The sequence below is a fragment of the Ipomoea nil genome, unplaced genomic scaffold (assembly GCF_001879475.1).
Source record: "Ipomoea nil cultivar Tokyo-kokei standard unplaced genomic scaffold, Asagao_1.1 scaffold1401, whole genome shotgun sequence".
Classification (NCBI taxonomy): Eukaryota; Viridiplantae; Streptophyta; class Magnoliopsida; order Solanales; family Convolvulaceae; genus Ipomoea; species Ipomoea nil.
In genome coordinates, this window is record NW_017617829.1 from 81,058 (window position 1) to 96,658 (window position 15,601).

A 15,601-nucleotide genomic window follows, 5' to 3' on the forward strand; every position below is an offset into this window, starting at 1 on the left:
CATTATTGCCGTCACTTTAGTTTAGGGGTGTTTTAGTCTTTGTTTTTTTTTTTCATTTCTTTGTTTATTTTTTTTGGCTGATTTGCATGTTTTTAGGTGACTTAATTATGGTATTTAAGTATACTTTTGATTCCCATGGTGATTCATAATCGATCTTTTATATCCCGTGTCCTTTTTCTTGGAGTTCAGTGTGGTTGCTTTGTGGTTTGACGTCAATTCTTGCCTCTTCATATTGTTGGTTTCGTTTTTCTGAGCGCTTGGAGATATTGATTGCTAGGTATGTCTGCTTTCGTTTGTATTCAATATGTATTCATTGTGCATCGTTAGTAACTGTATTTGTACATTTATTCTGTGTTCCTGTTAAAAACAAGCATTGTGGTTGTGGTGGGCGCAATGGTTTATGGGGTTCTTGGTGTTTTGGTTCTTTAGGAAGATTGTGTTTTTATTAACTGGCTTTGGTGGTGTTTTGTGTGTGATTGTTGTTGAGTTTTTTTTTATTTCTTCTTTTGGTTGGTGAAATTTTAGTCGTGTGCAATATTTTTTTATTTTATTTTATTTAGAAGAACGTGGATTTGATAGTTTTTTTTTTTTTTTTTTTTTTTTTTTTTTTTTTTTTGTTTACAAAAACAAGGGCCAAAGATGGCCTAAATGACAAAGGGCCATATGGCCTTACAAAACCACAAGGCTAAAGAGCCTAAATCTACAAGGCCTTTAAAAGGCTTTACACTATAAGCACAACATCTTCATTTACTTCGTTGTCAACATACATGTTAGATGTACTAGTCCTTCCTCCTCCTTCACTGTGCCATATCCATTTTTGTATAATTTGGATTAATTCCATCACAAATTAGATGATCATATATGTCCTCCGCACTTAATATTTTTAGATTACAACACTTCTTACAAGGACAAAAAACATTCCATCATTATTTGGATGATAACGTTTTACAATGTCTATAAATTCTCTAACTCCGGCGGCATATTCCGTACTCAACCGAGAAACATTCATCCAACTTTTATCCATCACAAGTCAATCTAGGATAATATTACCCCTAATTAAAATTGATTCAACAATATTTAAAATAATAATAACATAGCTAGCAATTCTTTCAAACTTGTAAAAATTTTGTCCTAGTATTCCTAATAAGACTTGCAATTCTAACAAAATGTTTTGTACGAATGTTATTCCTAACAAGACTTGCAAGTTATTCCTAACAGCACTTTCAATTCTTACAAAATATTTATTGATTTATATTCCTAGTAATAAATAACATTTCTTTCAAAGGTTATGCAATCCCTAACAATAATTCTAATAATAATTCAAAATAAATCCTAAAATACATCAATAAATCCTAAAATATAAATATATAAATATTATTTACTTTAGTCCATTTAATGCCATCACTTCTCTTATCAAATTGTAAGAACTTTGCATCTTATTTTTGCAATTAAGGCAATGGATTGTTCCAATTGTTTCCCCATTGGCACCCTTAAAATTTGAAAGTTTCAAGTTTAACTTTGAAATAAGAAATTAGTTTGAAGTTTAACTTTGAAATAAGAAATTTCATATTAAAAAACTATGTGCATTAAGTATTATGTCTCAATAATCGCAAAGCATCGCATTAAGTATTATGTCTAAAGAACTTCCTTTGATTTGTCCAATATATGTTAATTAAACCACACTAAATATGACCCTTACAAGAAAGCTTTAGTTTCTCATTCCAACTCAAAATAATTCAAAAAATTATAAAAAGAAATTAAAGAATCATGCTAGGCTCTCCTTCATCGAAATACTTCAAAATAAATCCGAAAAATACATTAATAAATCAATACATCAATAAATTTATTACTTGGGTGACTTGAAAATACATCAATAATTCAAAATAAACCCTAAAATACAAATATATCAACATTATTTATTAAAATTAGAACTAAATTAAAATTAAATTTGAAATAAATTAATAATAATTAAAAATTAAAAAACTAAAAATAAAAACTTACCTGCAGTGCGGCGAAAGCAGAAGGCGGTGCAGTGCGGCGAAAGCAGAAGGCGGTGTAGTGCGGCCCTTTGTCGGCGGTGCGATGTGGCTCGTCGGCTGCTCGTCTGTGTGTGGCGAAGAAGCGACGGAGGCTGAGCGATGAGGCGGAGACCTTGGAAAGAAGGGTGTGGCACTGGGCGATGGCGGAGCGACGTCAACATCGTCAGTGGCTGTGCGTCGGCGGTGGGGAGAAGGGAGAAGGGCGTCGTTGGGTGGGAGAAGCTAAGGGAAAATGGCGTCGTTGGATGGGAGAACTGATGAAAATGAACGCTGAGATCTGTTTTTAAAAACTATATAACGTCGACTATTAGGATATAGCCGACGTTATATATGGAATATTAAAAAAAAGGGTAATAAAATAATCTATGACGTCGGCTAAATAGATAGCTGACGTCGTAGTATATTTAATTTTTTAAATTTTTTTATTATTTATTTATAACGTCGACTATTTTCTAATTGCCGACGTTACATGTTTTATAAAAATACAAACAATACAAAAAGGCTTTGACGTTGGCTATCTATATAGCCGACGTTAAATGCTCGACGTTATATGTGAATTCTGTAGTAGTGGTGACTAGTGATTACTAGAAGCCCTTGTTCTCTGGGGATTTTTGGGAGAAATCAAGTAAATCGTAAACCCTAGGTTTATATACTTTGTTTTATGAAATATGTTGTGATATTTTGTGATATGTGATCAATATTTGCTAATATACTGCAATATATTATGACATTAGGGTGGAAGCAGTGTTAAATCATAAACCCTAGTTTTATATACTTTGTTTTATGAAATGTGTTGTGATATTTTGTGATATGTGGTCAATATTTGCTGATATATTGCAATATATTATGCCATTAGGGTGGAAGTAGTGTTAAATCGTAAACCCGAGTTTTATATACTTTGTTTTATGAAATGTGTTGTGATATTTTGTGATATGTGGTCAATATTTGCTGATATATTGCAATATATTATGCCATTAAGGTGGAAGCAGTGTTAAATCGTAAACCCAAGTTTTATATACTTTGTTTTATGAAATGTGTTATGATATTTTGTGATATGTGGTCAATATTTGCTGATATATTGCAATATATTATGCCATCAGGGTGGAAGCAGTCTTAAATCGTAAATCCTATTTTATTTACTTTGTTTTATGAAATGTGTTGTGATATTTTGTGATATGTTGTCAATATTTGCTGATATATTGCAATATTTTATTCCATTAGGGTGGAAGCAGTGTTAAATGGTAAATCTTAGTTTTATATACTTTGTTTTAAGAAATGTGTTGTGATATTTTGTGATATGTGGTCAATATTTGCTTATATATTGTAATATATTATGCCATTAGGGTGGAAGGAGTGTTAAATCATAAACCCTAGTTTTATATACTATGTTTTATGAGATGTGTTATGATATTTTGTGATATTTGGTTATCATTTGTTGACATATTTCAATATATTATGCCAATATGCCATTACGGTGGAAGCAGTGTTAAAGAGTTTAAGAAATCGATTTGTGATTTTTGATTTCTGCCTTTTGAATCTTGTGAATACTGTCCATATTTTGAAATGTCCCTTAAAGATTTAAAGGCTTGAATGTGAAATTTCCAATGTTGAAATTTCCATTTATTGGTGGAAGTCTTTAACTGAAATCTATATAATGATGAACTGAGTACAATTCCTGAAACTGGATTTCTTTGTAATGTAAATATGTAATATGTAATATGTTTATGGATGCATGACCCTTAAATGCCCTTAACTGTTTGTAATATAAATATGAAATCTTGATAAATGATAACACAAAAAAGTTGTAACACCCCCGATTTTTGGCATAATTTAAAACATTTTAAGCTTAATACATACGATAAGATCTAATTATTGATACCAAAATAATGCGGAAGCTAAACATAATATTCAGGGATGTTATGCCACACCTAAGCTAAGAACTTAGATGCACAGGCTACTAAACAATAAAACATAATCCAAAGGTAACATCTGTTTAACATAGTGGCTCACAGGCCGTCATACTAAAGCTAGTACTAACTAAAACTAGGAACCACGGCTCCGTTTAGCGCGCTCTCGAATGAACTAGTCTGTACCTGAAAAACATATGGTGTAGCAACCGTTAGCGAATAATTCCAAGTAACCCACTCCCACGCGTTTAGTACAATAAGTATAGATATAAGACAATCATTTCGAGACATGGGAATAATAGATATAGTCTTAACAACTCTAGCTTTAAAATCAGAATATAGACTCATTGGGCAATACACTCATCAACATAACCAAATTCATGACATACCAACAGACTTGACACGATAAGACAACAATAGGATACAAGGATAACAAACCGTGACCACATTACACATTCCATGCTCCAACCTTATGCCAAGTTCCAACCTTATAACACCGCTCCATCCTTATATATGTTCTAACTTGTACCTCCGAGACCACCCTGTACACCAGTCCAACCTTATCCCTCCGGAGCAATGCTCCCTGCCTGCTTTTCCGCATGCTTTTCATAATCATAATCATAATTGCACCGCAACGCAATAACATAAGCACACCCAGTGCATCATCATAGGCATCGCAGCGCCATCACATAAGTACCGAAGTACATCATCGTAAGCACCGCAGTGCATCATCCGCCAATCATTCTGAGCACACATCTCATTACCACCAATCGTAACACATTCATCATACATGGACATTATGATTAGAATTCAAATTCTATTCATTAGCAGTAACTGAAACGATTACAAAGAATTAAAAGATAATTAACGAAAGACTCTCCTGTCTAATAGAGAATCCTAAGTCAATTAAACCTGAGCCACATAATATAACTATATACTATAGAAAATAATAACACTCACTAACACACCCCCTCAAGCTCAAGGGTGGTGTGAGACAACATTGAGCTTGTCTCGAAGAAGCGTGAACCTGGGCCCTGTGAGCGGCTTGGTGAAGATGTCTGCGAGCTGATCTCTGGTCGAAACATAGTTAACTACGAAGTCTCCTGAGGCCACCTTGTCACGGACGAAATGGTAGTCAATCTCAACATGTTTCGTCCGGGCATGAAAAACCGGATTTGCGCATAGATAAGTAGCGCCAAGGTTGTCGCACCAGAGAGTAGCTGGTTGAGAGGAGTGTAGTCCGAGTTCCCGGAGTAAAGAGACCACCCAAGTAACTTCTGCAGAGACATCGGCCAGAGCTTTATACTCTGCTTCTGTGGACGATCGTGCTACTGTTCGTTGTTTCCTGGAGAGCCATGAAATCAAGTTGGTTCCAAGAAAAACAGCATACCCGCTTGTGCTCTTCCTGTCGATCGGGCAACCAGCCCAGTCTGAGTCTGAGAAAGCCTGGATAGTCGTGGACGTGGAAGAAGCTATTCGTAACCCGTAGCTGATAGTACCCTTAATGTAGCGCAACACTCGTTTGGCTAAACTCCAGTGTTCATCTGTCGGAGTATGCATGAACTGGCATAGTCGGTTGACTGAATAAGATAAGTCTGGCCGTGTGATCGTCAAATACTGTAGAGCCCCTACAATGCGCCTGTACTGCGTCGGATTTTCATACGGAGTCGATGTAGGAACCGCCGGTGAGGAGACAGCGGCAGGTGTAGTAAGTGGTTTACAATCAAGCATCCCGGCGCGGTTGAGAAGATCTGTTATATAGCGCCTCTGAGACAAAATTAAACCGCCTTCAGCCGAAATGGTCTCAATCCCTAGGAAGAATCCCGGGTTTCCTAGATCACGAATTTTAAAAGTGGTGGCAAGCTTTTGCAACAAGGTGTTAATGAGCACAGCATCATTCCCCATCATGATGATGTCGTCTACATACACAAGTAGAAACACCCGTGATGAGCCTGTCGTGTAGTGGAAGAGCGAGACATCAGTTTTGGATGACTGGAACCCTGCAAGAATTAAGAAGTCGTTAAGCCTCTTAAACCAGGCCCGTGGGGCCTGTTTTAATCCATAAAGAGAGCGCTGCAAGTTGCAGACGTGATCCGGGTGCGTCGGATCTTCATAGCCTGGCGGCTGCTTCATATAAACAGTCTCGGCTAGGTGTCCATTTAGAAAAGCATTATGGACATCTAACTGACGCATTGTCCAGTTAGAAGAGATAGCAAGAGAGAGCAGGAGCCGGACAGTAGTCGGTTTGACTACAGGACTGTAAGTGTCAAAGAAATCCTCGCCTGCAACCTGGTTAAAACCCTTGGCTACCAGACGGGCCTTGTAGCGCTCGACTGAGCCATCAGCGGTGCGCTTGGTTCGGAACACCCACTTGCAGCCGATAACATTCATGTGGGGTTCAGGAGCAACCAGTCGCCAAGTGTTGTTGTGAAGGAGCGCATTAAACTCCTGATCCATGGCTTCACGCCATTGTGGATGCCCTATAGCCTGGGAATAACAAGTTGGGTCAGTAGTGATATGTAGAGCCTGAAAATGCTCATCTGTGCCCCTCGTCTGATGCCGAAGCCGCATAACATGCCCTCGATCTTGAGGTTCGGTTTGCCGTCGCTTAGCCCTGACACGGGGTGGTCGGGTAAGGCTAAGGGAGCGGGCTCCTGAGCAAGCGGCACTGGTTCAGACTCTGAGGTCTCCGGAGTGCTGCTGGAATGCGGGACCATCGGGGCAAGTCGTGGGACTATAGGCCCGGATGCCCACGGTGATGCATCTTGCGGTGTAGACGGGGCGGGTATTTCCGTAGCAAACGGGAATACTGTCTCGTCGAACCGGACATGACGACAGATATAAACTTTCCCAGACGACCGATCCATGCATCTATATCCCCTAAAGGATGGGGGGTAACCTAAGAAGACACAGGGTGCCGAGCGGTATTCTATCTTGTGGCGATTATAAGGCCGTAGATAAGGATAACACCGGCACCCAAATATTCGAAGAAACGTGTATGGAGGAGACACTTTGTATAGACGCGAGTAGGGACTTTCGAAGTTTAACACCGGAGTTGGGAGATAGTTAATGAGACATGTTGCAGTCTCGAATGCAAAATCCCAATATTCCATCGGTACCGATCCTTCGGCGAGTAAAGCAAGACCCGTTTCGACGATGTGTCTGTTACGGCGCTCTACTCGTCCATTTTGCTCATGTGTGTAAGCACATGATTGTCGATGATTAATACCTAGGGTTTGAAACATTTTGTGTAGTTTTTGATACTCACCCCCTAGATCGGATTGTATATTTTTGATAGAGCGCGAGAATTGTCGCTCTACCAGCACACGGAACAACTCAAAACTTTTATAAACGTCTGATTTTACCCGTAACGGATAAAACCAACAAAACCAGGAGTAATCGTCTACAAACAATAAGAAATAGCGAAAACCAGTACTAGAGACTACTGGAGCCGGGCCCCATACATCAGTAAAGATCAAGTCTAAGACATTTGTACTGGAATTATAAACTCTATCTAATTTAAAATGCGACGCCTTGCCGAGGTGACAAGCTGTGCAAGATTGGGACGACTTTTGGTTAATTGGTGACACTGGACAGTTCTTGAGAATGTGACTCTGAACGACACCGTGCGGATGACCTAGCCTGCGGTGCCAAACATCTGAAGTGGCCCGGGAACTGACGAATGCAAACTGAGTACGGGAAAGTGGAAGCTTGTACAATCCCCCGGAGGTTGGCCCTTTAAGCAGAGTTGCCCTGGTTTTGGAATCCTTCACAATAAAACAGTCGTTATGAAATTCAAAGTAAACGCTGTTTTCTTTAGTGAATTTATTTACAGAAAGTAACGGGACAGACAAACTCGGGACATGCAATACATTAGACAAACTTAGGGGTTTTGACACGGACGGGATCGATGCATGACCGACGCGTGAGATAGCCAAACCTGCGCCGTTCCCGACTCGTAGGACATCGGGGCCGGTATATTCATCGGAGCGGGACATCATGGTGGCATCTGGCGTGGCGTGGGCGGTGGCGCCGGTGTCGGGGTACCACCCGTCCGGTGAGGCTGCTGACGGCGTCATAGGGAGCTCGCCGGTGGCAGTGGCGACATGTGCTTCAGCCGGGGGTTGCGTCGTATATCGCTTAAAGCAATAAACCGCCGTGTGTCCTTGAGCGCGACAAATTTGACATCTCGGAGGACCGCGGCTATTCTGACCGCCTCTGCCCCGTCCATTGCGGCCGTTACTGTTCCGGCCTCCTCTCCAGTGCTGCCCACTGCCGGACTGCCTACCACCGTCGTTGTTGGAGCCCCGTCCTCGGCCAGCGTACATCGCCGTATGCTGCCCGCCATTGTCGCCAACGGAGTATTCATCGGAGATTATGAACTCCTGGGCACTCAGGAAATCTGCCAGCTGCGGCAGAGACACCGTGTTGGTGGTAGCGGTTAAGGATGCCGCCATGACGCGCAGATCCTGTCTCAGGCCTCTCAGAACATACAGCATCTGCTCCGATGAAGAAAGGGGACGACCAGCTTGAGCTAACGCCTCCACGAGCACCTCTGCCCGCCCCAAGTACTCGGCGGTGGAGAGATTCCCTTGCCTTAGCGACTGGAATTGGCCGAGTAGACTAAGGCACCTTGCTTGCGTGGAGGAGCCGAGTGCCGTGACGACGGACGACCACACCTCGGCTGCAGTTTCCCGTCCGACGGCCAAGTGTAACACCTCGTCGGACATGGATGAGATGAGCATCGATAAAATCGATTGGTCTTGGAGCACCCAAGCCTTATGCGCTGGGTTCGGAACCATCCCTGTCGCCGGCGTTGTGCCTGAGCCGGAATCCGAGGCTGCTGCGACTGTCGCCGGTGGACATGGCGTTGAGCCATCCACATACCCCAGCAGGTCCTGCCCCCTCAAGAAAGGGACCAACTGAGTCTTCCAAAAGAGGAAGTTGCGGCTATTAAGTTTCATGGAAACATGGTGATGGGCGCCGGCCAATGGATTGGCGGTCGCCGGTGAGGGAGAGCCGCCGGCGGAGACGGTGCGTTCCGATGACTGCGACATGGTTTTGACGTTTTGTTTTCCGGTGGAGATTGTTTAGGTAAGGTAGAGAGAAACAAGGTGATCGTAACCTATCTACTGATACCAGATTAGAATTCAAATTCTATTCATTAGCAGTAACTGAAACGATTACAAAGAATTAAAAGATAATTAACGAAAGACTCTCCTGTCTAATAGAGAATCCTAAGTCAATTAAACCTGAGCCACATAATATAACTATATACTATAGAAAATAATAACACTCACTAACAATTATCATAACATTCAAGATGATCATACGACTCTTAAGAAACATCATAGACTTTACTTTAATCCAACGACTCAAGTTCAATCTTATTATTTTTAGCCCGTTTAGTATAAAGTCTCTTAGAAAATTTAGAAGCCATAACATACATGAATTGCTCAAGCACTTCCACTTTAACACCCCCGATTTTGTGCATAATTTAAAATCGTAAAAGCTTTTGAAATAAAGGCAAGACTATTACTAATACCCAAACAGAGCGGAAGCTAAACATCAGAGTTGGGGTGCTATGCCACATCTAAGCTAAAGAACCTAGATGCACAGGCTAAACTAACTAAACAAAATATAATCCATAGTCATTATCCGAATACAAGCACGGCTCACATGCTGACTAATTAAACTAATACTAACTAAGCCAGGAACCGCAGTGTTACAAACCATGCGTCAGTAGAGGAACATGCACGTGGCAAGAAATGCATAAGACCACCTACCAAACTAAAAGACTATATTTGTTCCTAATATGTCTAGTGCTGACAGATTCTTATTTCTGTTTTCATTTTTATTATTTTATATGTGGTTAAGCAATAATGTAGGCTTCTTGGTAGGAATTCATTTGTTGTGAGTACGATATAAATGCTGTATCCATGGGCGGAGGGACATGGTGGCTACAGGGGGCCTTGGCTCCCCCTTCCAAAAAAAAAAAAATTATTAATATTATTAGGGGTAGAGGATTTAGATTTTAGAGGAACATGGTAATTGGGGCCTTGGGCCTTTGGCCCCCCTCCCAAAAAAATTTATTAATAATATATTATTTTTTAGCCATCCACCTCGCCAAAGTATGGATTGTTATGCCGTGGAATCGTGTCCACCTTGCAAGGTGAACATGGTTCTATGTTCATAATTACTGAACTCTATGTTCATAATTATAAAGTTCTATGTTCATAATTTTTGAACTTTATATTCACGATTATTGAACTCTATATTCACAATTACAGAACTCTATATTCATAATTATTGAATTTTATGTTCATAATTATAAAACTCTATGTTAATAATTTTTGAACTTCATATTCACAATTATTGAACTCTATATTCACAATTACAGAACTCTATGTTCATAATTTTTGAACTCTAAATTCATAATTATAAATAATTTTGGAATTGTTTCCAACTTGCAAGGTGGACACGGTTCCACATCATAATTTGCACCAAAGTATTTGCACTCTCCAAACAAAAACTTTCAAACTAAGGCTTTAAAATCTTATTTGATTCGCAATTGGCTCTTGCCAAAAATATGATTTCTTCTTCTTGAACATACACAATCACATATTGTCTAACAGGCTCCAAATTTCTTCTTCTTGAAATATGTATAAGCAAAAACATGGCTTATCCATATTTGTTATTCTTTTTTGTTTCCCAAATTCTTAATGATTGTTTGGTACTATACATTGAAAAACAAATTGCAAAACAATTAAGTACAGATTCAATTATAGACGATTTTTGTGACATGCAAAAAAGACATTCTAAATTTTAGTAGATTTGTAATATAATGATGTATTTTGAAATAGGTTAAATGAATATTACTGTATTTTATTATTCTCTCTCAAATTGTGATTGGCCCCCGGCACCCACATATCCTGGAGCCGCCCCTGGGTGTATCCCGCATCAAAGATAACATGAAAGAAATTTATTAACTTCCTTCCCTTAAACTCTGGTTCTCTCTTCTCCCACTAAACTTTTTCTTGTCTGGAGGCCTTCCACCCTCGAAAGTGGAAAAACCTTTGCAACTTATATCCATCAACCTCACAGTTTACATCCACCACTTAACAATTTGGTGCTTTCATTAAGAATCATTATGGCTCATGATGGAGTACAGACTCGATATCGGTTATTAGAAGAACAAGTCCAGCAAATGCGTGAAACCCATCAGCAAACCACAGAAGAATTACGCCAAGCATTGGCTGAACAAACCCAGGCCACCAAAGCCATCCAAACTGCCATGACAGAACTGACAGTTCGTGTCACCCAACAGCACATTGGTCCAGTAGCTTCTTCCTCATCCCCACAGGTACCAACAACGCCAATCCGTTCAGGACCATTTGCGGTAAACCATCTTGGCAGTATGCAATGTCCTCGATCGCTCAGGTGCGACATAACTTCCTTTGATGGAACCAATTCATTAGATTGGGTATTTCAAGCAGAGAAATACTTTAGCTTCTGGGAGATAGCAGACGAACAACGAATTGACATTGCCGGATTCTACATGATGGGGCAGGCATTATCATGGTTCCAATGGATGCACAAGAACCAACAACTCTCCGCTTGGAGAGCATTTACGATTGCTCTGGAACAACGATTCGGGCCGTCGACCTACGTCAACCACCGCGCCTCACTTTTCAAACTAACTCAAAGAACAACATTGGAGGCTTACCAATCTGAGTTTGAGACGAAAAGCAACTGGGTTACTGATCTTCATCAAGATGCCTTATTGGATTGTTTCATCTTCGGCTTAAAACCTACAATCCAGAATCAGTTAGCTATGCTCAAGACCACGACCTTGTCACACGCCACAGCCTTGGCGAAGTTAGTTGAGGAAAAGCTACGTGATACAAGGCCTCTACATCCACGACCCAACACTTAAAGATCTCTCAGTTCTGAGACTGGCCATTCTCCCGCCCTTCGGCCAGTTGATCCGACTCAATTATTGCTGAAAAAGCACGTGAGTCTTGAATGCAAGATTTAGCTTAAGAGATTAATTTTATTTCAATTATAAAGCTGGACTAGATGCAACCCTACTCCAGGTATGATAAATAACATAAAATAGATAGCAGTAAAAGAAAGCATGCACCAGGAAATGTTCACGCAGTTCGGAGTCTCACTCCTATGTCTGCGGGGCCACTCACATCAACCGAAATCCATTATGATAAGAGGAGTACAAGAGGATAGTTAATTACACACTAAAGTATAACCTATAACTACTCCAGAGCCTACTCCAGTGGATCCGATGTGCAGGCGATCTTCATTGCTTCATAATCTGATTACGGGCCTTTCTTCACACTCAATAGTACAAAATATATTTGGAATAGATGAACCAAGAATTTCAGAGTAAAATCATGTGAAAGAGTGTGTGAAAAATGCTAACCAAAGTAGCATTTTATATAGGTAGTAAAGGATCCTTCGATCCACAAATCAAGCACTCTTTCTATCCTTGATTTCGGCTGCTCCAATTGATTTAGATCTCCTCCATGATAGGGTCTTGACTGAAAAATAGATTTGAAGAAGTTTCATACCTCCAGGATTACTTTCTTATGCTGATCCAGTCAACTACTCCAGACGTTATGACTAATCCAGCAACTAATCCAGAACTACTTTGACAACTAATCTAAGCCAATAATAAGAGGTTTAAACGGGAAACATTTTTACACTTACAATCTCCCCATTTGGCTATTTGTTGACAAAACTACCAAAAGGATCTCAACGGCTTTAAAAGCAAAACAATTGCCAGATGAGAAAAACGATACAATTTTGACAAGCGGATTAGTCACTAGTCAGGAGTAGCTAGACACACACCCTTCTTAGACTTAACCAATGATGTGCCAGAGAATTCAAACACACTTAGAGGATACAAGCACATAGAGAATTAAAACATAAAACACATATATTTCACATAGGGTAACCGCTTAGCATTTATCACAGAGTCAAAGCAAGACATGCAAAAACTTATCAAGTAAATACACATTACTAGAAGAGAGAGCAGATAACACATCACATTTATTCACTAGCAGATAGCACACCACATTTATTCACTGGCACTCATGGTAAGTTCACAAAAAACAACACTCCCCCTTACTACGTGCACTCCCCCTTTTTGGCAAGCTAATGGACAAAGAGCACCATTAGGACTGGGAGGAGGAGAAGGATGTCTCCAAGGCTTCATCATCACCAGTACGAGTAGTAGGAGAGACATTCTCAAGGGAGGCAATGTGACGATTGGTGCAGAGCAGCTGAGCCTCGGCAGTAGAGATGGAAGATTGAAGTGCAAGAGAGGCATCCTTCATGGTAGCAATATGAGAGGTGAGAAAGGTGACCTGCTGTCTAAACACAGCCAGTGTCGAAGCAGAGCTAGTAGCAGAAGCAGTAGATGTAGATTCTACGCTTGTAGTTGGTGGATCAGCTGGAGCAGGAGCAGGTGGAATCGATGAGAGAGTGGCCCGATCATCATAATGCGATCGTTGGAAGATGCGAGAGTCCATAGATGTCTTGTGAGTGATGTGGCAGAGCTCTTCGTTTGAATAGAGTTGTAGACCTTGTTGTTGTAAAATCCCGGTGATCAGACATGGAAACGGGAGATGAATCTTGGCTTCCTTTTTTTTTAGCAAAGCTCATAATATGATGATAAATAAGATGACCAAGATCAATTGGCAATTGATGCCTGACTTTGTATAACAGAGAAGCCATCTTCATAGTGACGGTATGCATAGAGACATTCAGAATCTAGTTACTTAATGCTAAACGGAACAAAACAGAATAAATAGCCGTAAGAACATTCGAAGGAAGACCATCTTTGGGCCAGACGGTAACTTCATTGTGGGTAAGGTGCGATGCAAGAAAATCCCCAGCAGGATCAAACAAATCATCACAAGCATCACGCTGAAAGTAAGCATTTATAATAGAGGGACTGAAGTCATACCAAACATCCCTCAAGAAAACCTGATGATAGTGCGGAGAAGCCGGTAGGAGAGAATCAGATTGTAGATTCGCATAGAATTCCGGGATTAGCCAGGCAGAGTAAGCACCCACATTCTGTATAGTCTGAAGAAGATTCTGGGCACGAAGAAGAGAAATGATGTTGCAAGTGCGGATAAGATACTCAATGCTAAATTTCTTCTCAACAAGGATGTCACGACTGGAATGTTGTTGCCATATTGCTTCCAGGGCAGGAGAGAGCAAGATTGTTCTGAAAAGTGTCTCCTTGGATACATTAGAGGCCTTGGTCTTAGACGAAGTGGCTGGCTGTAACACCCCGAAATTTTGAAACTTTTAAAACTTATATAATAATGGTAAATTCTCATTAAATCCCAAAATAGAGTATTTCTAAACATAAGAGTACGGGGTGCTATGCCACATCTGAGCTGGAGAACTCAGATGCACAGGCTAAACTAACTAACTATCCTCGATACATCATTGTGGCACGCAGGCCAAAAAGGAAAACTATCTATCTACTCCAAGCTCTTCTAGCGCGCTCTGGGAACTAATCAGCTGTACCTGAAAGCCAAATATATCTGTTCAGCGAATGATGCTGGTAACCCACTCCAACGCGTTGAAATACATTATAGATAGATATATATAGATATACGAAAACCATTTTGAAGTATGAAGGTATATCCTAGGAAACTCTAGTTTCAAAACCGTAATAGACTCGATAAATAGGGACAAGCACATTCAACAGTTATAACCAAGCATGTAAAGACACTAGCATATATCCTATGGGATAGGCACATTCAACAGTTGTAACCAAGCATGTAAAGATACTATCATATATCCTATGGTCACGGATTCACTTCATCTCATGTATATCATCATTCAACTCATCACACAAGCACACTTTGTTGGCGCCACAGGACCAATCGCATGCCCATACATGAGGGTCAGCGCATATAGCTCTGACACGGCCCCGCAGCACCCTGCCTCGTATCGCAACACGAAGGGGTCGATCGCAACCGACCGATGAACCGCAGCTCATCATAATGTTTGATCGCAACCAAACAGTGGACCGCAACCCAAGAGTGATCATCTGACCGCAGCCAGGAATATGAACCGCAGCTTATGTAAAACGTTTGATCGCAACCAAACGGTGGACCACAGCCCAAGAGTGTAATTCTGACCGCAGCCAGCTTCTGATCCGTAGCTCAGGTATAACCAATTTGATCGCAACCAAATTGGGGTAATATGCACACATAACACATAACAAACACATGCAACCCATATTAACACATTGGCAAAGGGGAGAAAACGTATAACAAAACCTATGCGTGGTCATCCACATACTAGGAATAATCCTAAGGGGTTCATACTTCTTTCACTTAGGCCAACGGGATACCAATTCAACTAGCATGCGATATATATAAGACTCATTTATCCTACGAACGATACCCGAAACATCAAACTAGACTTAGGCATGATAAACGGAGTCCGTTGGGACACTACGAGGGTCGGGGAAACATCAAACGAGGAAGCCAAAGACCCAAGGTGGGCAAATTCCAACGGGTAGCCGGTGGGTGGAGGACCACCCGCCGGCGACGTCTCTTTCGGGCAGCGGGTAGGTGGTGGGTCCCCCTACCCCCACCTACCCCCCACTGA